This window comes from Myotis davidii, unplaced genomic scaffold, assembly GCF_000327345.1.
Source record: "Myotis davidii unplaced genomic scaffold, ASM32734v1 scaffold544, whole genome shotgun sequence".
NCBI classification, from domain to species: domain Eukaryota; kingdom Metazoa; phylum Chordata; class Mammalia; order Chiroptera; family Vespertilionidae; genus Myotis; species Myotis davidii.
Window position 1 is genome coordinate 1,954,553 of NW_006297018.1, and position 24,557 is coordinate 1,979,109.

At 40.3% G+C, this 24,557-nt stretch overlaps 1 protein-coding gene across 2 annotated transcripts in view; it reads left to right on the forward strand.

Annotated features, from left to right (window-relative positions):
* Window positions 1-3,942: 3,942 nt before the first annotated feature.
* The window catches only part of PRKCQ (protein kinase C theta), a 144,162-nt gene continuing 123,547 nt past the window's right edge, over window positions 3,943-24,557 (forward strand). For both annotated transcript variants that reach the window (XM_006772608.2, XM_006772609.2), the window contains exon 1: window positions 3,943-4,039. The gene's annotated coding sequence lies outside the window, so the exon portion shown is untranslated. The remainder of the gene's footprint in view (window positions 4,040-24,557) is intronic.

Here is a 24,557-nt window from a genome sequence, read left to right on the forward strand (position 1 = left end):
CATTAACAATTTCTAACTTTTAATTATCCTTTTTTCCCACTTGAAAGCCTAAACAGGATTGAATAGGAAAAAAACAAAACCTCCTTTTCCCTTATCCAAGCTGTGAATTTAAAATACCTGTGTTTTGTCTGCACCTCTGTCACTTTTAACCATAGCTTCTAGAAAAATTTTGACAATTTCTGAACCATTTTACCCTAGACTCCACATGTTTCTCGAGTGTCTTTGGTTAAGGTAGATCGCTGTCTTCTAATGCCATGCTGATTCTTCTGAGGCTTCCTGTGGCCCATGTTAAAAACAGCTTCTGCCTGGTCTTTGGAAAAGTGGACAGCCAGGGAGCCAAACTCCTCATGAAATAGTCCAATCTGATTCCCTCGAAGTGGTGACTTCTGCAGAGAGAGAAGTGTCCTTATTATATAATCCAGTGCTTAAATGATCTGTTTGTCATATCCTACTTCTGCCCAAGTATCATCTTTCTCCAAATTGAGGCTCATAATAAGAACATTTTCTTTTTAATTTCTATCCTAAATCCTTCATAAAAAGTCAATCCACAGACAGGTGCAAGAGCCACATGGTCTCTTTGGGAGCCAGGGCACAGTCGTCAATTAGGTCTAAAATGATGGCCACGTGATGTCTGAGGCTTCCTTTTGCAAATCCCAAGATGAAAGAACATGGATTGTGGTATCTGCAGGGACCAGATTCCTGGGAGTCCCTTATCCCTTAGCTCTGGATCCAAAGCAGGAACCATGTCTTCCCGGCTGCAATCAACTGGCATAGCTGCCCTCTGGTCTGTGTTCAGCACGATTCCAGGAAATTCGGGCAGACGCTGAAGGAGGCAAGAAGCACACGACTGAAAGTGCGGTGTGTTTAACGTAATGTGGAACCTCACCACCCACAAGCAGTCTGCTCCAGGAAATGCCATTTCCTCTTCCAGGAAACAAAGGTGTGGAGCACTTCTGAGCAGCAGCCGTGTTTGTAAAATAGAGATAATGTCTGATATAAAATGCTTTGTAAGCTGGGAAAGGAGAAGGCTGGCTAGATAGGATGCTGGAGTCCAAAAGGTCCAGAGGTATCCTAACGCCTAGCATGTATCAAGAATAGATTTGGAATATTTTCTTTCAGATGAAATTTTAAAAAAAACACTTTAGACACATGATGAATATTGTTTTAAAAAAATCTAGTCTTCCAATTAATGAGTTTGCAATTGCAGGACTACATAGTTACAAAATAACTATGTAGTTCTGCAAATAAATAAATAAATATAAAAATAAAATAGTAGAGTAGCACTGGTCCCCAAGACCAGCTATCCTGAGAGAGAAGCAGAAAACAGAGGACATGGCTGTGGAATGGAAGCAGTATTCAACAGGGCTTGAGGGCTATTTCACACTGGCCTGAGATGAATGCCGGTTCTGGTACTTCATCAACTGTGGCATCTTGAGCAGCCTGCATGATCCTTCTAAGCCTGGCTAGTCTCATCTCTAAAATAGAGGAGATGAGGATGATAATAGAATAACTAACTCATAAGATTGTTATGAGGATTAAGAAAACAGTGCATCCAAAGTGCTCATGAGATGACTGGCATATAGGTACTCAGCACATAATCATCATTATTTGAAATTTCTTTTTAAAGCCACTAACTAGTATTGATGAAATTAAAGGGCATGTGAATTTCCCTTGAGCCCCAATACCTACTTAGCCTCCTTCTCAAAAGTCAATGAAAACCCAGCAATGGGGAATGAATGGGTTTACTATCTCCTAGGCACTGTAGCCATTGGCAGTCTGCCAGCTCTTCTCGATGTGATAGGCTGTGTAAGGATGGCTGGAGAAGAGCCAGGAGGAAGGCATTTTGAACTAGGAGGTTTCTCTTTGACAGTCTGCAGAGAGGAGCTGATGGGGTAGGAGGATGGTCATTAATCCAGCTCTAAAGGCTTGTTCCCAGCCATAAACACATTTTTCCTCCAAATTTTAGCAGCAAATATGCAGTGAACGCCTACTACATGCCAGAGAAATATCCAATGAACGCCTGCTACATGATGGCAGGGTGAGCCAGCACTTCTCAAGTCCCATCCACCCTCAACCCTCCTGGCTAGACTCTTCTAAGAGGTGGCAGCATCTCTGTTGGATGATCCTAGCCTAAGGGTCAGTTCAATGCTGTTGGATATTAGCAATAGGGGAAAGGGACTCATTTTAACGGACTATATTTTACCCTTATAAGGTGTGTGCATTTGCGTTGCTGAGTTCACATAGATTAAGAGAAAGAATCACCATATCTGGCCTCCCAGCACAAGCAGCAATGTGAATTAATCAAGTCACCAAACCCTGCTGGGCCTTGGTGTTTTTGAGGGGAGAGGGGTGTAAGAGATCAACCAGAGATCTTGTATGCATGCATATAAGCATAACCCATGGACACAGACAATAGGAGGTTGAGGGCATGTGCTGGGGGTGGGAGAGGCCAGGGAGAGGTCAATGGGGGGAAAAGGAGACTCATTTTTTAAATGTTTTTAAAAATAATAAATAAAATTTTGGAACTAGCAGGAATCTGAGGTCCTTTTCAGCTGACACTCTAACCTTCTATGACCAGAAATCTGCTGATCCAAGGCTTGGCTTTTTTTTCTTTTTCCTACCTTTTTAATCTCTCTCTCTCTCTCTCTCTCTCTCTCTCTCTCTCTCTCTCTGCTGGGCCTTGGTGTTTTTGAGGGGAGAGGGGTGTAAGAGATCAACCAGAGATCTTGTATGCATGCATATAAGCATAACCCATGGACACAGACAATAGGAGGTTGAGGGCATGTGCTGGGGGTGGGAGAGGCCAGGGAGAGGTCAATGGGGGGAAAAGGAGACTCATGTAATACTTTCAACAATAAAGAATTTAAAAGAAAAAAAGAAAGAAATAAATAAAAAGTTTGACTTCTGGCTGGTGTGGCTCAGTTGGTTAGAGCACCCTTCCATACAGCAAAAGGTCACCACTCAATTCCTGGTCAGGGCACAAACCAAGGTTTCCGTCTTTGCACATTTGAGAGGCAGGCAACCAATCAATTTGTTTCTCTCCCTCTTTCTTTCTCCCTCTCCCTCTCCCTCTCCCTATCTCCCCCCCCTCTCTCTCATATTTTTTAAAGTATTTCTGTTTTATTGCTCACTGGTCCTAGTTTGTTAAAGCAGCAACAGCCTTAGCCAAGCACATTTTAATCATTTAGTGTCATGACTAAGAGGGAATAGCTCTGTAGTAGTAATATAGTATTGGTAACCAGACATGTAATTTCTGACATGAATTTTTAAAAAAAGAATTCTATTAAGTATAAGGGGACACACCCTATTATCCTCAGTATGATCATTCATGTCAGCGAAGCACAAAAGTCTTAAAATGACACAGGCACTGTCACGACATTCCATTACAACTTCAATGGCTCAGTTTAGAGAGGGCAACTTTGGACATTATAAATAAAACAACAGTGTGCAGATAGAAAATCAAAATGCCAGGTCAGACACCACCTGGGAAAGACTATCCAAGGCACCGAATTGTACCCAAACCTTCCCAGACAGGTGATTATAAAACAAAGATATTCAACATCCTTTCCAGTGTAAAAACATAAAATAGGTGAAGTTCTTTTTCCAGGGTGACCTTGATCCTTCCCACTGAAGGATTGTTCTCGCTTTTCAGTTTGTCTAGCTATAGAATCATGTGGTCTCAGTCCCCCCTCTCCTTTCCTCGCATCAGCCAGTGTGGGGCCCGAGCTCAGCGCCCCATCCTCCCGGAACAGCGCACCCGAAACGTGTCCCATCCCCTTCTGGTCGCCACAGCGGGGAGGGAAGAACCTGTAAGGAGCGAGGCTGGAGGGCGGGGCAGGCACAGCAGAAGGAGAGGAGGCACTGGCAGCTGGGCGCTGGGCTGGTTCCTGGGCGGGCGGGCGTCCAGGACCGGCTTCTGCAAAAAGGGTGGCGGGCCCCCCCGCCCGCACCGCCTGCGGGCGCACCCACTGCGCCGGCACCGCCAGTGCCCGCGCCACCGCCGGACAGCTGCGCTCGGACCCGGCAGCTCACCCAGCAGGTAGGTCCCTGCGTGGCCGCTCGTCGCTGGCCAGGGGAGGGAAGGGGGTCTGTCTGCGTGGGGCCAGGACCCCGGTCCAGTGGAAGCGGCTCACCCAGCTCCGTGGTGACTTGTTCCAGGAAGGGGGGTTCAGAATGATAGAGAAATCGAAGAGACAGGAGCGCAGCGAACTTTGGGTCACTGGTTTCTTGGGGGGGTTTCTTGCGTGAGGGTTGCAAGGGATGGTGAGGACCTTGGCCGCAAGGAGGCCACCGGGCTAGCTGCACTTCCTCCTTCCTTCTCGTTTTTTTAACTCTCACCTGAACTAATGAAGGGCGGAGGGAGGCAGGGAAGAAGGTGGAAAGTTTTATGTTCTTGGCAAACATTTGTAAGGAGAGAGGTTTGATGCAGATGGCAACCTGTCAGACAGCAACTTGTTTTTTTGAAATCCATTGCTTAGAACAGCAGGAAGGGCTGCCAACACTCGCGCTTCTAAACAAACCAAGTTTCTTTTCGCCGGCGTGGGGTTAGGGTGAGGTAGGTCTCTGCTAGATGCAAAAAGAAACAAAAAAAAAACACTTCTGGTGCTCAATTCGGTAACCTTGAGGGATCCTTGTTTGTTTTTAAGCTTTAAGGGTCATACGTATAGAGAGTGAAATGTCTTTATTTCACTGGATTTTCAAGAGCCCCAATTATCCATGTGAAATGGACTTGTTCATGCTAAAGGCGCAGGCACTACCGTGGGCATGAAGAGAGAGAGCGCCAAAGGCTGGCTCCACTGGGTTGTGTCTGCAAAGTGAGTGTCACGGAGCTGCCTTGTCCTTGAGGGTTGTCCTGCTCAAAGTTGCTAATGAAAGATGATTCAGTAATGGCAAGGGCTGACAAGGAGGGGTGGTGGCCTGGAGAGGAGAATGAGCACTCACTGCTTCTCCTGGTCAGTGGTGAGAGACTGTTCCTGGGGCGCGTGCAGGTCCTGCGGGGGCCTGGCCGGCGCCCTTTCTGAACACAAGTTGGGCGGCCCCAGGGCTTGCTGCCCCCTTTGCATTGTTTTCTGGAGCTGTGACCACCCCAGGCCCTTCCTCGGCTGGGATGCTTCACAGACAAGCCCTATTTGTAAGGCCCTGGGTGCCCCACTCCCAGCATACACCCCACCCTTCTGAATCACCATCTTCATGTCTTTCCCCCTAACTTATCTTAGGCAACTCATAAAATGGCAGGTTTGCCCACAGATGCCTGATCTCTTTTTAAAAATGCTGTGTCTAGTGGGAAGGAGGGTGACATTTGCTAATTTGGTTGCAATTACTTTTGAAGTTTATGCACAGCTGTTTAAAATCCTCTGCGATTAGTGCCATTGTTTGAGGCAGGTGTCCGCCTCCGAATGCTCTTGTTGTCTCTTTCTTCTGCTGATTGTACGTACATATATTCATTTATTGTTTTGGGGTTTTGTTTTGTTTTAAGCCAAAAAAATAAAAATGAAAGTACATACATTTAAAGATACAGCATTGGAAGAGCTTTTAAAACCTTCAAAGCATCATTTGTAAAACTCCCAACTTATAAATGAAGTGTAATTTAAGTGTTTGTGGTTTGGTTTTGGTTTGGGGAATTTTTTTTTTGAGAGGAACATATTTTTTTAAAAATCTTTATTGTTGAAAGTATTGCATATGTCCTCCTTTTCCCCCCACGGACTCCTCTAGCTCCCCTCTAGCTCCCCGCCCCAGGCCTTCACCACCCTATTGTCTGTGTCCATGCATATATTCATACACATTCTTTGGTTTATCTCTTCTGACCCACCCACCCCCCGCCTGGGCTCATCAACTCTTATTTCTGATGTCAAGAGTAACCTGTTCCGCATCACCAGCCTTTGTTTCAGCCTCCTGTGATTTTCTTGTAAACTTGTAAAATGTAAACTTTCAGGGGAGACGCTTGTCACCACCCTCCGCTTTGTCATGTTCACTTCCGTCACTGTCTTGCACTACTACGGTGGCTCAGGATGGCAAGGAGCTCTTGGGCGACTTCTTTACCTTCTCTCCCACAGCTCCACTCCCGACCCTTTGTTGAGTCTGCTTGGAAAATGCGTGGGTCAACTACTGGAACTTTGATTCCTTTTGCTGATGTCCCTCTTCTCTTTCAGGTATGCAGGGACATTGCTCAATTATTCACAGCTCAGTCGTTCTTATGATCTCACTGATCCCCTTCAACACTAATATTTTATTTCTCTTGCTCATGGCAGGTACTGGAGGCTCCTTGAATACTTCATTTGTCTTTGATCATTTCTATAAAGGTCCCTCGTTCCATTGTAACATATTCTCTCTCTTTGTGGAAATGACAGAATTCTCCTCTATAATGAATTTGGTGTTTCATCTAAAATTCCTTGGGCATTGGGTCTAGGATTTTGTTTTGAGAGGGTTTACAGTACAAATCTGTGACTGGCACTCAGGAGTAAAGCTCCACAAATCTCCATAACCCGGCTTAATGGTGGGACATTCGCCTTCCTTTAAAATAGGAATTAGAATTAGTACTTCCCTTTTTAATGCTTTTTATGTTTTAGAGTTACTGATTATGTTGTTTGCCCCTGAAATTATTGAAGAGATATTAATCTAATGTGACTTTTAATAAGAGTATATTTGATTTCAGGTGATTTTCTTTTTATACAATTCAATCTTTTCTTTTTTTTTCAAGTAATTAATTTCCACAAATAATGTAAAATAAAAAGTTGTTACATGATGAAATATCCCAGAGAACACACATGTATCATGTGATTCCATATTTATATAATTGTATTGCCCAAGTCAAATCTGTCATTAAAAGTAGAGAAATTAGTGTTGTGGTGGCATGCATAACATTAAACTCTTTTTTCTGTTTCTGTCCATTACTTTGAAATCTTAACCATCTCATTTTCAAGAAGCAATGCATCTAACTTTGCTTTTTCATACCTATTCTGGTTGTTAAGGCAGAAACCATGAAACACCCATAGAAAAAAATAATGCTGAGGCAGAAAGGTGAATTAAAAGGCATTTCTTTGCAGTAATGGAAATATCTTTCATTATTTTAACATGTAAAGCATTTATGCACAAATTTCATGTTGACCTCTCTTCTAAAATTATTCTTTGAGCAAATGAGAATCAGAGGTTTCAGGAATTAGGGATAGCTCAACCCAAGCCCAGAATCGTAGATTTCTGCTCTGGGATTAAACTAGCAGATATTTAAGGGCACTCATTTTGGCAGCATATGCTGTTACAGGTTGATATAGGATAATGCTAACTTTGAATTAAGCTGATAATATTGATGATAATAATAATCAGAGCCAACAAAAACAGTAAAACATAGTTTTATTGAGTCATTATTATTTGTAATTTATGTACCAGATTTTATACTCCCAACTTTATTTATATTTGACAAACATTCCTATCTCATTTAATCTTTGCAAAGCTTTCATAAATTAGATATTATTACCATAATCACCCTCATTTTACAGATGAGGAAACTGAGATCCAGGGTTGTTAAGTCACGTGTCCAGCTTTTATAGCTGGTAAGTGGTAGTGTCAGGTTTATCTGACCGCCAAGCACTTGCCATAAACCACAGAGCTGAACAACCCACCAATTAATTTTTTAATGGTGGTAAAATATACATAACATTTAAGTGTACAGTTCATTGGCATTTAATACAGAATGGAACAAATTAGGTTTACAGTTGTTCTAGTGGAAAATAATGCAAGAATTAATAAATAATAATACAAGAATAAACTCTATGTTTTGTGTATTCACAACTGTAAACCTACTTTTGCCCCTCTCTGTATATTCACAATGTTGTCCAACCAGCACTACCATCCATCCAATAGAACTCTTTCAACTTGCAAAACTGAAACTCTATGCCCTTTACATACTAATTTCCAATTCCTCACTTCCCCCTGCTCCTGGAAACCAGCATTCTACTTCCTGTTACTATGAATTGACTACTCTGGAATCTCATATAAGTTGAATCTTACAGTAGTTGTCTTATTTCACCTAGCATAATGTCCTGAAGGTTCCTCAAGGTTCACATTGTAATATGAATCAGAATTTCCTTCCTGTTTAAGACTGTATAATAATCCGTTGTTGGTATAGACCACATTTTGTTTATTCATCTGTTGATGGATACTTGGGTTGCTTCCACATTTTGGCTATTGTGAATAATGCTGCTATGCACATGGGTGTACAAATATCTCTCCAAAGCCTTTTGGCCATATACCCAGAAATGGAATTGCTGGATTAGATGTTTAATTTTTGAGGAACCATCATACTATTTTCCATAGCAGCTTCACCATTTTACATCTCCACCAACAGTGCACAGGGGTTCCAGTTTCTCCACATCCTCACCAACACTTGTTATGTTCTGTTTATATGATAGTGGCCATCCTAATGGGTGTGAGGGGGTAACCAATGAGTTCTTTACCAAATTGTTTGATGTCTGATGTCAGGAGTCTCTGGGCTTATGGTACTCCTGAATTCATTGCTTTTCCTATCTTGCCTTGTGCTTATATGCCTTTCTCTAGTGCAGAATTATTGTAATTACTACTCAAGCATTCCCTGGAGGACTAGGGAAACGATGGCTAGGAGGGCTCCTAAAAGATAAGCAAAAGGTCCCTGTAGGTAGGGTAGCCTACCTAGATTTAGAAGTGATTTTTTGAGGAGAAATAGTACTGATTATACAGAATAGGCATGATTCAACTGGAAGTTGACAAAGATGAAAATGGCCTCTCTTTCCTCTCCCAAAGCTTTTTCCTTGCTCCTAGAAGACAAGCATTGGTGGTGGTGGTACCATGTGAGATGATGTGCTTTCTCTTCTAAAGCTGGGGTCCCTGGGATCAGAACTGAATCCAACTGCCTACTTTTCAGTGTGTATACAGATATTGATGAGTTCTCTGGGGGGAAAAAAGGAACTATGCCAATTCACAATGATATAACTCCGTAATTTCCAACTCCAGCCAGGCTCTCGGACTTTCCCTGGTCAGCCCTCTTTTGCTTTCTAGAGCAGTATATTTCAGACCTTCTCTTGTCACCACTGTCCCTGCACTCTAAGCTCTTTGCCTTGCTTCCTTTGCAAGCTCCTCCTCTCCTTTCTGCCCCCTGGAAGATGAATATTCCTTCATTTTCTCATGCCATAAGCAACCTCATTCCTCATTGCCCTCCATAGCCATTCTCCTCGTTGACTACCAACCAACCATTTTCCTATGCAAAGTCTTACTGATCCTCTTCCGCAGAAAGCTGATAGGCACATCCAGCACCATAATATCCCAAACTGAATGTATTATCTTCCTCCTCCCTCCTTCCATAAATTTTCCCTCTCATTCTTTCCCGAACCTGACTTTGGTATCATCTGTTCTTGTATAACCAGAAGTCTGAATGTTTTTGCCTGATGTCTCACCTCCAGGCTTACCCCAATGCAAGTTCTTTTAGTTCCACCCCCTGAATATCTCCCTATTCCATCCACCCTTTCTTGTCCCCACTGCCTCTGCTCTGAGAGGCCGCCACTAGTTTTATTCTAGATTACTGCCAGAACCTGCTAACTGGTCTCTGTTACTATGGATTATTCTCCATGCCACAGCTGAAAGGATCTTTCTAGATCCCAGAACTTAGTGTGTCATTCCCTTGATCTAAGTTCCCCAGTGGCTACCCAATGCCGTTGGAATGAAACTCAGACTCTGTGACATGAAGTGAAAGGTTCTAGTTGATCTACAATTCCCCTGTCCTCTCCAGCCTCACACACATCACGCTCCTCCAAGTCCATCCTTTTTGGGTTCCTTAGCTGTCCCACGGATCCTCTGACTCATCAGCTTTCTGCCCAACCTCTAAACCTTTTCTTCCTTTGGCTAGTTCTACATATCTTCAGTCCCAACCTTAGATGTCATCCTCTGGAAAGCTTTTCCTGATCCTCCAAATTAGGAATTTATCTCCTCCCACGTGTTCTTAAAGTACATATGAGATTGTCTATATCAGCTGTTCTCAACCTGTGGGTCGAGACCCCTTTGGGGGTCGAACGACCCTTCATAGGGGTCGCCTAAGACCAATGGAAAACACATATATAATTACATATTGTTTTGTGATTAATCACTATGCTTTAATTATGTTCAATTTGTAACAATGAAAATACATCCTGCATATCAGATATTTACATTACGATTCATAACAGTAGCAAAATTACAGTTATGAAGTAGCAACAAAAATAATTTTATGGTTGAGGATCACCACAACATGAGTAACTGTATTAAAGGATCGAGGCATTAGGAAGGTTGAGAACCACTGATCTATATAAAGTATTAATTAGCACCATGTGTAGCATATACTAATCAATCAAAAACTGTTAGCTACCACTACACTTAGAATATATTGCCATTATTTGTTTACTTTTTTACTTCCCCAGAACATTATAAACTCCTTGGGGGAAGAAGCCACATTCTTCCTTATTATCTGTTGAATCCCTAGCATCTATCAGCATATCTGACATATAGTAGGTGTTTAATAAATATTAGTGGAATAAATAAATGAACCATGAATATTACAACCTGTAATTTTTAAGGAACTGTGTGTTGTAGGAGAAAAGAACCCCAATCTAGTCATTTAAATGTTCATACAAGTAGAATCATTATCATCTTGGGCAGTTTTTGCTTTTGGTTCTCTAGAATTATCTAGATAAATTCTACTAGGAAGTCAAAGTTGAAGGAAGTGCTAAGAGACAACTTGCTAGAAGGGAAAAGCTCCATCTCCCCCTGCCTATCGTGTGATTTTCTCCCTCTGTCATCCTCAGTTTTTTATTTTTCTGGCTATTATAATTCCAGTAATAAAAGAAAAAAGACCACATTAGAATGATCAAGAAATAAAAGGTAATATTCAAATACTCTGAAATATCCCACAAGCAAAAGAATGAGGTAAAAGGTAGACAAAATGTAGATATACTGAGAAATTAATTATATAATTTTATTAAAATTAGTTATTTTAATAAAAATAAAATATTAGATATTAAAAGAGGTAAGAAAATTTTAATGAAATGACAAAAGACTTCAAGGATTCTTCAAAACAAAACCATAATTATCTTAAAAGTCATTAAAGCAGCAAGAGTAGGAAAGGTAAGAAGTAAAAGATGAGATTCAAGAATTTGGATGATAAAAGAATGCCAAAGATAAAATAATTGAAAGCATTTAAAGAAAAATGTCTTAAAAATAAAGAGTAATGAATTATTTAGGAGATTCACTTGAAAGTAGAATAACAAAAAATATGAAACCAAAGGGGAAAAAACATAATCTTTTAAATGAGATTGAAAATAAATCCCAGCAATAATCAAATAAAATGGACACCAGTACAGGTTCCTTACAAGAAAGCCAGAGCTAAAATGATGTTAAAATGGGAGCTTGGATTTCTGGCCTGTATCACAAAAGCTGACATAACCCCTGTGAGACTTCAGAGTTTTCAGAGTGCACTTTACTTCATGAACGGCATTGGTTTCAGGGGAAATGAACTGTGAGTTCCACTGATACTTCCCTCCAGGGGAGTGTCAGCATAGACTCAGGTAGTTATGCTCACCTTTGCCTGCAAATAAGGGAGACACTTCTTACATCCTCTGCATTCCAATCCTTACTGGGTCCTCCATCCAAAGTATCTTGTTCTCTTTTACCAAATAAGAAATGCAGGTGGCCCCTAAATCCTAAGTGTATTTCTCCCTTTGTTCATGAAAAGGTCTTCTCAACCAGGGTCCCTTTTAGCAATTAGGGAAAAAAAGTGTCCTTTTGTGTTATACCTTTTCCATGTAGCTTGTCATGTGTTTCCCCTCCCTCTTATGTTTTCATATCTCTGAGGGCTTGAGGTTTCTATCCAGCTGCTGACTGAAGCTCAGTAATGATATTTTATTCAATTATTATCTCCTGAGTAAGCTAGCCTAAGGACATGTGCCAAGTTTTCTATTTCCTTCCTTTTCTTTAACTCCTGGCACAGAGCTCAGACCGCAGACTTGAGGAAGCTCATGACGCCTCTCAGAGTGAAGGAATATATTTGATTTTCCTCCGTTCACCAACGTGAAGGATTCTGAGTATGATGTACATTTGTCAGACCTATAATTAGTATGAAGAGCCCTAAGCACTCTTAATTTTTGTCCACATCCTCAAGGTGAATTTTAGGGATCTGACTGAGAGTGGTTTATAGGGCCAAGTACACAGTTACCCTTTGATGTGTTGACTTCGGATAAGCCAGTCTCTGTACTATATCACCCGCTGCTTCCTCCCCTCCCAGGTTCTAAGGTGCCAGTTTCTCCACCTCACTGCTCTCCAATTTCTCTACAATAAACAGGGAACTATGAAAGTTGGCACACAAGGGAATTGAGAATGCAAAATAGATAGTCCCTTTCAGCAGAAGGGAGTGGAGAGAGGCTATAGATCTTGTGGCATCATTCCCCCTGCCTATGTCCTGCTCTTTGATGGCACTGCCAGTCTTGCAGATCCATCCAACAGTGATGGCGGGAAGAAAGGTCACAGAAGTGGGAGCCAGGAGACCAAGGTTCTCATTCCACTTTTGCCAGATTGACCACAGCATGAGTGAGTTAGATGAGGGGGTCTCTAGGACTCCTCCTGGCCCTGTTATTTTGCAGCTGTTTCTCAGATAGTCTTTGGTATCCACATGTTCCTGGGTACCTGGGGTGGTGCAGTACTGGATAAATGTTAAGGATTCCAGGAAATAGCACCTTCATAAGTGTTGGTGAATAGACCATATACAGTAGAGAATATAATCAATAGTGGAATGGGTAACTCTTCAGCAATAAACTGAAGTGCAGTCACCCATTCACTGAAGTCACTCAATTACATCAAGCATGTCAAACCCAAAGGCTAACATGAATAAACAAGGTTTAAGTTCATGTGGGCCACAAAAAAAACAAAACAAAAGCTTCAATTTTCATAGAAATGTAGGCTTATTTTGATAGAGACATGCTGAATACAAAAGGGTGAAATAAAAATGAGTAATAGTTAATAAAATAATAGGACATTTTAATAAAAATTTATTTTTTTTCTTAAACATTAACTTACCAGACCCTGAATAACTGCACAAATTGATAAGCATAACGCAAGTAAACCTATTTTTCTTGTTCTCCAAAAGCGAAATATTTCCTGTTGCACACACCAAACAAGTCAGTCCAAGAGTAATCACATGGTAATCAGCTGCTAAAATATTTGCTGCTAGTATTAGTGGAGAGAAAACGGTGCACCTGTGCGTAAGGCGCATAAGGGAAATGAATGCAACAGGATTATAGTAATCAGTCATTAGCGAACATTGTATTTCTTTATCAATAATTATATATAACAGGATACTGTAAAAATTAAGTTACAAAATGTTTATTAAAACGTTTCTTACATACTGGTATATTGGCAGGCTGCAAAAATATTCATTGTGGGCCTCACGTGGCCCGCAGGCTGCGAGTTTGACATGCTTGAACTACATTGTCTTGATTTTGCAAAAACAAAATTTCATATGATAACAACAAAATATTTTTCCTCTACTGTGTTATTGTTGGTGGTAGCACAAGGAATGTTATAACGACCAAGTTTTATCAAAATGCTGGTTCTCCCAAAAGAGCAACTTGATTTCCTCAGTGAACTTTGTTTCTGGAAGATAAGATAATGATGAATAATAGCCATATGGGATCTCTCCTATATGGTTGCAGACTCTTTCAATTCTTTTTCATTAGTCATTCAAAACAGAAAAACAAATTGGCATGTATTTATTTTCCAGGACATATTCAGGCTGTGCAAAAGGGGTGATAGTAACAGTAGCCATAAATAAACTCTTTCTTAAGAGGACCTTGAATTACTCTACCCCTTACATACAACTGAGCTCATCCTAGAGTTTGATGAAATCCTTTTAATGTTGATGAAATAATCCAATCAGAAATAACTTGCATAATTCCAGATTCTGAAGCAGAGGCAGCTTAAGTATTTGCCAAAGGCACAGAACAAGGTTCTTTAACCTTCTTTCCTCCATTCCAATAAAAAAAAGGATTTTTTTTTTACTGGAATTCTTTCCTAGTTCCTGTGCATTGAGGTTTATTAATATTTATAGTACACTTGAGATATATAACTAAAGGCACTTTAGTAAGGCATATGAGCAATAGGAAAATGCTTTTTGTTACTTATTAAAATCAAATAAATGCAACATACCCGACCAAAAAAAATTGCCAATGTTGCTAAACATAAATTAGCACATATTTTTAGAAATTAATGAAGCAAAACTCATCTGTTAACAGTTTCCCATAGGGGGAGCTGGTAGGAAGAAATGCTAACACATATTTGAATGTTATGTATTTCAATAGAAATGAAAGGAAGAAGAGTCCCTTCTCTTCACAGAAAGATTAGAAGTATTCAGAACAGAGCGAATATATATTTACTTAAATATGCAAAAATCAATTGTCTCCTGAAAAATATTGTAGGTATTTTCTCATGGAAAAATAACCTTGACCTCTAGATGTAAAAAGCTAGATCTTGAGAGAGATCACACTACTGATTGAAGTACAGTGGGGCCTTGACTTACGAGTTTAACTGGTTCTGAGACCGAGCTCGTTAAGGAGCTCGTTAACTCAAATTATTCTATCAACTCAATGCAAAAAAATCCTGCGAGAGACAGCTGGTGTCTCAAAAAACTCGTTAGTCGGGACACTCTTAAGTCAAGGCCCCACTGTACTGTCCTATCTCAAGACACAGCTGTACAGCAAAGAAAGCCAATTATGGAGAATCAGCAAACATTCTGAAGCTCCAAAAAGTGAAACATGTATTTGTTTGGATATTTGTCTTAAAACTACCAGCAGGAAAGTTCAGTCTGAACTCTGGGGATTTTAATCCACCCAGCACATTTTCTTGGCCTTTTGCAAGACAAGGGCAGAGGATTACCTTTTCTGAGAAGCCCTTTTTAAAAAACTTAAGTGCTAATCAGTGAACTATGACATACGCTCAAAATGAGATTTGCTAATAAGTAATCAAGGATGAAGTACACTTATTGGCAGTAAAGCAATGCTATTGCCCTGGCATTGTCACGGCTGCAGTTTATTATTTATTTAACATGCATTTCTCTGATCCAGAGTATTGCTTTACATATGAATCACTGTGTAACAAACCGCCCCAAAGCTTAGCGGCTTAAAATGGCACCATTTTAAGGTTCAGGAGTGTGGGCTGACTCTGCCCCTCATGGTGTCACCTGGGGTCTCTCATGAGGTTGCAGTCAGATCTGAGATGGAATCATTCACATATGTGTTGCTTGGTGGGTATGGCTGAACCCTAGGCCCACCTCATGTCCCCTCTTCCTCTCTATACCTTGGGCTTCTTTTCATGGTGATTTGATCCAAAAAGTGAGTGTTCCAAACACAAAATGGCAAAAACTCAGGTCTCTAAGGCCTAAACTAGAGAGTCACAGAGCAGCACTTCTGTCATGTTCTGCTGTCAAAACATGCTAAGCTCAGGAGGGCAGTAGATGGCATTCTTCCATGGGGAGCAGAAGAGTAGGGAGTGGCGGATGCTGTGGCAGCCATCTTTAGAAACATGGTCTGGCACAAATATTTAGGCTGTTGATATGATAACAGATCATAAAGGCAATCTCAAGTTTATTTTCTGAGATGGAGCCTCTAGTCTTACTCTTCCCAGCCACTCTTCACTCTGCTGACAGAAGGTTCTGACTAAAACAAAAATCTGACCATCACTCTCTGCTTTGAGAGCTCTGTTTTCTCCATCCACTGCAAAATGAAATACAGCCCCTCACATGGCTTGCTGGGCACTTTCCCGCTGGTCCCCGGACTGCCTCCCAGCCTCCCATCTCTGGAGGCCCTGAGCACCTGCAGTTCCTATCTCCTCCTGGTTAGCACAGCTCCAAATGAGACACAGGCGTGAGATCCACCTCTTCCTGTCCTCACTTTGCTGACTCCTCAGACATCACCTCCTCTGTGAAGCCCACTCCTCCGACCCCCAAAGGGCAGCCTGGGGAAACTGGTAGTGATAAGACCCCTCTCCTCATCCCGACTGCATCAGGAGCTCCTCCAGGGCAGGGATCTGTGTCCCCTTCTCTCCAGTCTGCCCTTCCCTACAGTGCCCATAAATGTTTCTTAAATGTCCGCTTAGTGCAGGCAGACGACAGAGCAGTGGAGTGCCTGGGGAAAGAGAACCCCAGACAGGAAGAAGGCGGGTGTGAGGAATAGGAAGGTCAGAGCCCAGAAGAGTGAGTTGTGTGCGGGAATCAATGTTGTGGGTGAAAAGCTGCAAAAGTGCAGAAAGAGAATATACTAGATTAACAAACAACAAGAAACCAGCGCAGTAAGTCAAACAGAAAATTCAATTAGATGAGAGAGAAAGTGTGTGTCGTGGTTAAGGAAAAAGCATCGGTGAGAAGAAATGACTGCCTCACATCAGACCCAGCCACAGAGATACAGGAAGAGCACACTCTAAGGGCAACCCTGACCAGAAATTACAAGGAGGGACACCCAGAATCCGAACAAGACAGACCCTCCCTCTTCCCGACACCGAGCGGCTCTCACAAGTGGACTGACTGCCCAACCCAGGAGGTCAGGAGAGGCGCTGGGCAAAGTGCAGGGAACCTGAAGCTACAGGAACATGCCATGGCACTGTCACTCCCAAATCTGAGGTGTTGCCTGTTTCACTTTGCTGGCTATCTTTACACCTGACCCAAATTGCCTGAATAACATGAAAGTGAAACTGACTGTGATGCTCTTGACTCTAGTGACAAGGGGCAGGGCAAATGGTAGGACTGGGGAGACGAGGGGTGGTAGCTGGACACCAATAGGGAACACCCACCTGAAAAGAACCTATAGCCTTTTCACAGCGCACTGTAAAGGAAGTAATCGCTGTGAGGAAATGGTTTTCCTGCTAGATAGTGGAAGGATGTGATCATCATGCTTTTGACTCTACTGAGTATATAAACTAAGTACTAATTATTATAGCTGATATTGGGCTTTTCTCTGTATGTCAGGTACTGCTCTGATCACTTTGTATTCATTAACTCATTTCAGGTAGATTTTCTTATTGTCCTCACTTTACAGATGAGGTAGAGTAGCTTGTTCAAAGGCACGGAGTTACTAAACAAAATGAGAGGGCCGGGGTTTGAGCACCAGCAGCATGATGCCATAGCCCATGTTCTTAACACTCTCCTAAGCTTGAAATTCACAATACACTGTGCCTACTGACTCATTTTTTTTAAAATAGTACTTGACATTGGTAGTAATTCTAAGAAGTGAGTTTTGACACTTACTTCCCTCTCAATTACTGTTTTGGGCATATTTCTTGTTTTGCTATGTAATACATTACTCATTTTAGTAACAGAGAAAATGCTCAGGTTCAGCTTCATACGTCACGCCAGGAGCCCTGCTTAGATCTATACTACTTTTCCAGATCCTTCTCAGGCATTTGCCACCAGCCCTGGAGGGTGGATCTCTGTACCCCACGCAGCTTGCAAATCCTTCCAGGTGTTTAGAGGGATGTTTAAAAATAGCAACAACAAAAAAAAGCTGCTAGGAACTCTCACAGTTTCTGCTTCTCCAGGGAAACTGCTGAGGGAGGAGACTGCCCAGTGCTTTGCTTTGGCTCCTATCACTGACCGGGCCACTCCCAAGTTCCCACGAGGCAGCAGCACACAGATGAGGCCCACAGATAGCTCAACTCCTGTGCCCGGTCCTCCTTTCTTCCTCAACCTTCAACGTCTACCTGGATTCCTATTTCTTCCCTGCCTGCATTTTTCCTTTCCAGTAAAGTCAGATACTAAATTTATTGTGTTGTGTTTCCTTCCTGCAGCTATCCTTCAAACCTACAATATCATAACAGAAAAATACATTTTAATACATGTGAAGAATGTATTTTAGAATCCTAATTTATTCATTTATTTTCCTGGTCTTTTATTAATCTCAATCTCAAATTCTCATAACACCCTACTTGGACTTTCCTCTTATATCTTTATTCTTTTTTCATCAGTTATTTCACGTGTTTAACAATACATTAAACAGATTAGAAATGGAAAATTCTATCATATATGGACACACACCACACACACACACACACACACACACACACACACATACACAGGGACTGTTGTAAGTTACAAAGAGCTTCTAAGAAGAAAGTTTGTTTAATTAAAAATGAGTGAGAAATGCAGCCAGATTAACATTCTTTAGCAATAACTTTGAAATTTAAACTTCAACTTTATGGGGTTGTTCTGGGAATTACAAGAGTAATATATTGTTATACTGTGAGGTATATTGTTTTTCAATATATATGCCTGATATAATTCTTTAATTTGCAGAGTAATTCATGTGTTTTTATATTTGTGACTCACAAACAAGGTTCACATTAAGTTTCTGATCATTTTTATGTCTATTATTTATTCATTGTTATTTGACAAGTTTCTGAATCATAAGATTCCAAAAAGTTCAAAGAGATATTCTTAGTCAAGAAAACATTTATTTTGCCAATAGTTTCCAATGAATCATTTTTTAAAATCTCAAGAAGTCTGTACTTTATTATTTTTGGTTGGTTTGCAAAATAACATTCAAAATACAATAGATGCTTTACATTTGAGCAAATGGACAATTTTCAGAGTTTGAGCAATTTCTTGAATATATAAATATTAGCCCTGAAAATGAATAGGAGAATAATAATAGCCACCAAGGCACAGAACAACCATGATGCACTGACTCAGGAGCAAAAACAAAGCCTCTACACTTCCGTTTTAACCTTGCTCTTCTGTCCCTCATGGACCATCGATGGCAGCTGCCCCAAAGCCAGCACTTTTAGAGGATGTATGAACTCAGCCACAGAGGAAGGAATGAAGGTGTGAAAAAACAGAGCAGTACAGAGGCAGTCTCTTTTCTTGGAGTGGACTTCCCAGCAAATCAAAGGGTGACCGCCTTCGGAATGTTACTTCCCGCCTGATCTCAAAATACCCTTCATTATGCTGCCAGAAAGTCCTTACTTCACTTTATTCCAGTACCAGAAATTCTGCCAACCAGAAGTTTAAGGAACACAGATCCTCTTAAAAATGCAAGCACCGCTAAGATTTCCTTCACATGTTAGAGTGGCTTAATTAGTAACTTACTGAAAATAGAAAGTTTTTTAGAAAAGGGAGAGGCTGAGATTGAATCATTACGCAACTATTTATTGATCAAGTGCTGCATTGATGATTGGTCAGTGATTGACCTGAGGGTTGCAAGTACAAGGGAGCAAAGAGGGTCATTGTCCTGGCCCTCATGAAGCCTACTTTCTTTCAGAGGATGAAGACAATAAAAATGTAAACAGATTATAAATAAGATACTTTAGATCATGGCAACTGCTATAAAATAGCAGCAATGGAAGAGAAGAACTGAAGAGACAGATTTCTGGAACCTAGTCTGTGCTTACATTACTAAATGTTCTCTTTATGGAGAGTGAAGAACAGGTAAAATATCTGATATGTACTCACTGCCCCAAAATCATGGTTACAAAAAGAAAAGAAAAAAAGAGTATGTGGGCAAGTTACCAGGTGATAGAGAAAAGGCATTTTCTGTCCTTTCCTGGTCCCAAATAATGCCTAACCCTTGTCTTCATTCCTCAATGAGGATGAGGCCCAGGGCCATGGCTCCTTTATCACCACTATGTTCCTTTGCTAGTACATATCTGGTACTTAGTAGGTGGTCAGTAAATATATGTTGATAAATATATGGAATCTGACTACTTACTATGATGAGCCCTGTTAGTAATGAGGATCAATATCTTTTATTTAGAAGTCCTTAACTTTGTATTGCTGTTGCTGACATGAGAAGAAGGAATCCCAGGCTCAGAGGAGCTAAGCAAACTGGTTGGTAGACCACTCTAAAAGCCTCTTGGCATCTGCTATTCAACTCTGGCTCTAACACAACTTAATAAACACCAGTGCTCTTCCATATCAACTTCAAAGATTCAACTTGAACCTAAAAGTCTTATCTCTCCTCCTGTATTAAGGTGAACCGATCCTCACAAGTGAATGGGACATGGTCCAATAGGTGACACTATTCCAGCTGGCGGGGATTCCCCTAAGAACATTATGTTCCCAGGGGCTCTGTGGAGTCAATCCATCAGCTTCCTTGTCCAAAGCAATTTCCTACACCTTCATACTGTACCCATGATGTTTGCTTGCTAAACCATCAGCTGAAGTTATTTACCCCATATCTTTAATCTCAGTTTTCTGGTTGTATTTTATCTAAGTCATCTTAACTTTAGTTGAGCTAAAGCTGTGGTTATGCAAGTTATATCAGTTGTGGGTTTCTGCATATTTCTCCTCCATGTATTTATGAAGCTGTTTCTTTTTTCATTAGTATTAGATGTCTGTTTTCATCTTTATAGTTGTGTGAGGGGAGATTTGTTTTGCTTAAGGTTCTTTTAAGCAAATTAAAGACTACAGAAAAGAACACATTTTAAGAAACCTAAACACTTTTTTAAATGCCTTGTTTAAGCTATATCTTTAGCCACAATTAAGTTTCCTTAAAGTTTTGAAGTTTGTCCATAATAAAGACTTTCTACTTTAGGCAAAAAGAAGGTTTCAGGGGTCCTGGATTGGAGAGGGTGCAGGCTGGGCTGAGGAGACACCCCCCTCCCATGCACAAATTTCATGCACTGGGTCTCTAGTCCTATATAAAAAGCCTAATATGCAAATTGACCAAATGGCAGAACAACCAGTGGAACAACTGGTCACTATGACATGCACTGACCACCAGGGGGCAGACGCTTAATGCAGGATCTTCCCAGCCCGCATGCCCCAGGCCAGCCAAGACAGGTGCCAGCGGGCTACCCCGACCCTGATTGCTCCGCTGGTCATCCCGCAGAGGAAGGCAACTGGTGGTGGCGGTTGGGGGTGGGGGCAGCAAGCAAGTGGCACCAAGCTAGCCAAGGCAGGTTTGCCGCCAGTCGCCCCACAGATTGGCCCTGATTTCCAGCCAGGTCTATGGACCCTACCCATGCACAAAATTCATGTACCAGGCCTCTAGTAGCATTATAAAATTGGCATATTGCATTACCCTTAAAGTAATTCAAATTAGTGGCAGCCTTTGAAACCCCTTACATACTACTTTGATACTTATTTAAAATATATATACCCAACAATGGATATCTTTTGTCCCCTCCAATGATAGCACAGAATTACAGTTTAGTAAATATTTTTGTTTAACAGTCTGCTTCAAAGGATTGCTTTATTCATCTAAGTTTCTATTGTCTGAAATAGAAATTCCTAAAAATAGCTTGTATATGCAACTACTAAGCTCTGCAAACAAATAACCACTCTGCTCCCATATCAATTAAAGGTGACACTAACAGATTCTAACTTCTCATGAGGAGATTCAAATGAGTCATCATAGGATTGGACTCAGTTATTTTGAATGGCAGTAATTTTTCCCAATAAAAGTAAGTTATAATAAGAGACTTCTTGGATATGATACCTGATATTACAATAATCTTTTAAATACAACTTCCATTTTCATTTCCTGTGACTAACTATAACTTCCATTTTCATTTTCTGGGGATAGAGTTGACAGAATTCCTGTTGTAGAGATGAGTGAGATGTTTGCCTCTTCTCAGAGCAATATAGTGGATGTGGCCTTGCCAGGTGCCATCTAAATGGAGGGCTCTAAATAGAAATGTCAGCAGTCACAGTATTTCTTGGAACCTAGCTATTGCCCTCTACATGCTGCTGACTAAGCTATCAAAACAGGGGACTTTTTCATACTGTTTTTCTTCCCCAACCTTATCCCCTTCATCCAATTCCAGCGCCCGCCCATTAATTCCCAGCTCTGAGCCCCATTTTGCTCCTACGGCAACTGCTACAGAATTTTCTGTCTTTAGAATTGTAATTCCTTAAGAAATCAGTGTGGATTTTAGCACCCACTGACCTTTGTTGCTTTTTCGGTGAGTCCTATGTCCTGAAGAGACTATACTTTTTTTCTCTTTTTAAGAGAGAGGAGGGGAGATAGTGCGAGAGAAACATCACCTCAATTTGTTATTCCATTTATTTATGCATTCCATGGTTGATTTCTGTGTGTGCTCTGACCTGGGGTCAAACCTGCAAACTTGGTGTATTCAAATGACGCTCTAACCAACTGAGCTACCCAGCCAGGGCAAGACTATATCTTTGAAAATAGTGTGTTTTAATCCATACAATCATGAAATAATAACACTTTACAGATGACACTGTAAGTGAAGTAACTACTTAAGGTCACTCAGCTGAACTCAGCAGATAGCTGGTTGAACTGGCATTTAAAAGGATGGGGAGGGAGATGGGTATGGTTTCCTCCTAGAAATATTTGACGGAGCTCCACCAGAGTCTGTCTCTGGGCTCTGTTTTTGCCATTGCCATGGCTAATCAGCACCTTTTTGTCTGGGAGACCTTTCTCCATACAAGATGCATTTCCACACTGTTCATTACAGTTCTGTTTTAAAAATTATAATCACATTTCCTGCCTCCCAAAGATAACCTTCATTGAAGTTTTAGGTGCTCAAAAACTATTTATTGGTGCTTTTACAGAGCAATTTGGCAATGAGTAGGAAGGTGAAGACATGTATACACCAAAACCTACTGTGTGCCTACTCTAAAAAAAACTCTACAAGAACGTTCAAACAACATGGTTTATAAGAGAAAAAAATAAGAACAACAGAAGAATAGATTTTTTTAAAAACTGTAATAAATTTATTTCAGTGGAATACTAAGGAGCAGCTCTCAAAGTGGGATCCAGGGAACCCTGGAGATCCTCACGACTCAGGTCAAAACTAATCTGATAGTACTGCTCAGTCCATCTTGACCCTTCACTCTCAATCTATACCGTGGAGTTTTCCAGAGACCGCATATTAGGAGCCACAGACTGAGTGCAGACAGAGATAATGAGAAGCCAGCTGTCTTCTGTTAGGCCAGACATTAAAGAGATTTGCAAAAGTGAAAAAAAGGACACTTTTCTCATTAATTCTTTTGCTTTGAAAAATATTAGTTATCATAAAATATGGTATTACATACATGGATTTTTATTATTATTTTTAAATAATAAAAAAGTGTTTTAAAATTTTCTCAGTATTTTTTCCAATTTGACAAATATTGATAGATTTAATCTATATAAACCAAAGCTCTTCGACATTTTCAATAATTTTTCAGAAGGGAAAGGAATCCTAAGACCAAAAACTTTGAGAGCCACTACTATAGAGCAATGAAAAATGAGTAAATTGAGACTACACGTATGAACAAGAATGAATTTCACAAACATGATAAACGCAGTTGTGGAAGAATATAGGCAATTATTATATTGAATTTTAAAGCCAGTAAAATATACTACATATATATTTCATATCTGGATAGTAATTCTGTTGGTGGGTACTGGGTATATGAAAGGGAATAAAATCAGTGGGAGGACATTGGCAAATTCAAATATATTGGTAATGTGTTCTTTTTTTAGGTTGGACTATTGGTATAAAGGTGTCCATTAAGTTATTTTTTATATTTTTGTATACCTGAAGTGTTTTCTAATACAGTTTAATTTGTAAAACTAAAATGTATATATAACTCAACAACAAAACAAAACAAAAAACAATTTAAAAGTGATCAAAGGACTTAAATAGACATATCTCTAAAGATGATATACAGATGCTGAAAAAGTATATGAAATGGTGTTCAACATCACTAAGCATTAGTAAAATACAAATTAATACCACATGAGATTTGACCTCATATGCATTAAGATGGCTACTATGAAAAAACAAGATAAGTTTTGGTGAGGATATGAAGAAATTGGAACCCTTGTGCACTGCTGGGAATGTAAAATGGTATAGCATTTATGGAAAACAATATAGAAATTACTCAAAAGAAAATTAAAAATAGAATTATAGTATGATCCAATAGTCCCACTAGTGGGTATACATTGAAAAGAATTGAAAAAAAGTCTCACAACAGTATGGTGATTACCTGAGGGAAGGGAGAGTGAGAGGCAGATAGAAGAGAGTAAACAGGATAAACTGTGACAGGAGACTAGACTTTGGATGATGATTGCACACGGCAATATGCAGATGATGGATGGTAGAATTGTACACTTTAAACCTACATAATTTTATTGACAAATGTAACCCCCAATAAATTCAATAAAAAAGAAAGAAAACTGTCTCAAAGAGACATTTACATACCTATATTCATAGCAGCATTATTCCCAATAGCCAATAGGTGGGAACAACCCAAATATCTGTTGATAGATGAATGGATAAACAAAATGTGGTATAACCAAATAATGGAATATTATTCATCCTTCAAAAGGAAATAAATTCTGACATATGCTATAAGTGAAATAAACCAGTCATACACACACACACACACACACACACACACAACAAATAAGTATGAGTTGATCTCTTTTACATGAAGTATCAAAGTATTCCAATTCATAGAAACAGAAAACAAAATGGTGGCCACCAGGGGCTACAGGAAGGCAAAAAATGGGGAATTGTTGTTTAATGGGCATAGAGTTTCAGTTTTGCTTAATGAAAAGTTAAATATCTGT